This window comes from Cryptomeria japonica, chromosome 5 (genome assembly GCF_030272615.1).
Source record: "Cryptomeria japonica chromosome 5, Sugi_1.0, whole genome shotgun sequence".
NCBI lineage: Eukaryota > Viridiplantae > Streptophyta > Pinopsida > Cupressales > Cupressaceae > Cryptomeria > Cryptomeria japonica.
The window spans coordinates 487,230,502-487,233,389 of record NC_081409.1 but is presented as its reverse complement, the minus strand read 5'-3'; positions in this window follow the sequence as shown (position 1 = coordinate 487,233,389).

Here is a 2,888-nt window from a genome sequence, read left to right as displayed (position 1 = left end):
TGTAGTACCTTGTAAGTACCAGAAAATCCTTTTTACTATTGATTCATGATTTTCTCTAGGATTACTCTGAAATCTTGAAACAATACATACTGCATTTATAATATCAGGTCTTATTTGTGTCAAATACAGTAGGCCTCCTATCATAGATTTGTACCTAGTTGGATTAACAGGTGTAGATTCATCCTTTAGTGATAATTTGTCATTTGTAGTCATAGGTGTTCTTACCGATTTAGAGTTCTCCATCCCAAATTTCTTTTGTAACTCTTTCAAGTATTTGGATTGACTCAAGAATATTCCTTTATCAGTTTGTGAAATCTACAATCCTAAAAAGAATTTTATCTCTCCAATCATGGACATTTCAAATTCTTGTTGCATTTCAATAGAAAACTCTTTACATAATCCATCTTCTCCTCCAAAGATTATATCATCAACAAAAACTTCTATAACCAAGATGTCATCATTAGTCACTTTGTAGTATAAGTTGTTGTCAGCATTACCTTTAGAAAATCCAATCTTCAAAAGATACTTATCCAATCTTGCATACCAAGCTCTTGGAGCTTGCTTCAACCCATACAAAGCTTTTCTTAACCTACAAACCATATCTTTGTTATCTATCAACAAAAATTCGTCAGGTTGCTCAATGTAAACTTCTTCTTCAAGATCTCCATTCAAAAATGCACATTTAATATCCATTTGATATACTTTGTAGTTCTTGTGTGCTACAAAGGCTAAGAATAATCTGACTGCCTCAATTCTTACTACCGGTGCAAGGGTTTCATTATAATCAATTCCTTCTTTCTGAGAATATCCCTTACACACTAGTCTTGCTTTATTTCTGATTACCTTACCATCTTCATTAATTTTGTTTCTGAATACCCATTTTGTTCCAATCACATTTTTGTCTTTAGGCCGAGGAACTAATGTCCATGTGTTATTTTTCTCAATTTCTTCTAGTTCCTCTTCCATAGCTTTAATCCAGTGTTCATCTTCACATGCCTCATTAATTGATGATGGTTCAATTTGGTAAATAAGATATACCTCTTCATTTTCCAATCTTCCTCTTGTCATAACTCCTTGATACTTGTTCCCTATTATCTAATTTTCAGAGTGATTCAGTCATACATACCAGGGTGTCTTTGTTTACTATTGTTCCTCAATCATAGTGGAATTTTCAGATGATACCAGTATAACTGGATCTTCATTCTATACCGATGGATTCACTGTAGGTTCATTTGTCAGTATCTCTATTGCCGGTTCAGAGTCTATATACCTTGAAGTTTCTCTAAATTGTTCATCAATCTTCATATTTGTACTCTCAACAATTTTCTGCAATCTTTTGTTAAAACATCTATATGCCTTGCTCTTAGATGAATAACCAATAAATATTTCATTAATCACTTCTATGATCAAATTTTCCAATATACTCATCTCTTCTAATATAGCATTTACTTCAAAATATTCTGAAATATTAAGAGTAGGAGTAATACCAAACCATAGTTCATGAGGGGTCTTACCGGTTTCTCCTTTTATGTGAACTTTGTTGGATGTGTAGACCGTTGTGCTTACTGCCTCTCTCCAATATACATGTTGGTAGCATTTTTTATGTTTATGTTGCGATTGTCATTGATGGACACACACTTTCTTTGAGATCACTTTTTGTATGTATGAGTTATGCTCAACCGGTATTTGTTTCAAACCGGTATTGCATTATAGTCTATAGGCTATCTGTGTTTTACAGAAAGTGTTTACTGATCTCAAGTGGTATGGAGACCTCAAGAGGTTCAAGGATCTCAAGCGGAGCGAAGAAACTAAAGCTATAGTTATCATTTTCCCAGTCTTCATTTTTGGACAATCAGTAATCGGTTTAATGTTTAAACTAGTATTACTCTTTGATGAGTTACCAACCGGTAATTGGTAAAGTTGTATGAATCGGTAATACTCTGTGAGAGTTACCAACTAGTATTTTTGTGATGTGTTACCATCCACCGACACTTTGACGGTGATTTGTGTCATGTTATAAAATGTGTTTAGATGCAATGAACCTAGGAACTTGCAATGTAATCCTATTGGATGGGCATGAAATCAGATTCCTTTTTTAAGGACATCATGTCTAGGGTTTTAGGTATGGTAGCTATTAGGGTTTTTGGTGTTTGATGAGTTTTTGTATGTGTGATCTTAGAAGAGAAGATCAAGTCTGTGTGTTGTAGTAGAGTGTGGATTTACTGAAGACTGAAGTAATGCTTAAATGCATTAGAAATTAGCTATCATGGATCTAACCAAGCAGACTGTGTTATTTTCTAGATCATTCACTTGTTGATTACTCACATCTTTGACAAGTCAGAAACCCTTAATCGGGTAGGCCCAGAAAAGCCTTTGTAAATCCTCTAACAAGGTGGTTCACATCTGTGGATCTAAAAACCTCTCACAAGGTAGTCTTTAATCAAACTTATCTCCTAACAGAGATTGAGATTCCTAATAGGATCTATTCTGGTAAAGAACATTGTATGACCTTAACCGGTTTGACCTTAACTGATCTGGTTACCATTCTGCAGATAGTTACTTGTGATTTTCATCTCACTGTGGTTTTTCCCATTTGGGTTTCCACGTCAAAATCTCTTGTGTTATGGTGATTGTGCTTCTGTGGGTGAATGCCTTACTATTTGGTTTGTATTTGTGTTAACTGGTTTGTTAGTTAAACTGTTATACCGGTTTACTACTAAACTGTTAAAGTGTTTGAGTTTAGTATTTTCTAGTATATTAATTCACGCCCTCCTCTTAGTATTCATCAATTGGTATTAGAGCCAACCTTTCTATAAGTTTAACCACTTGGAAAGAGATATAGGGGAGTACACTGTGAGGGAACTTACTCATTAGCTCACTCAGTCTGA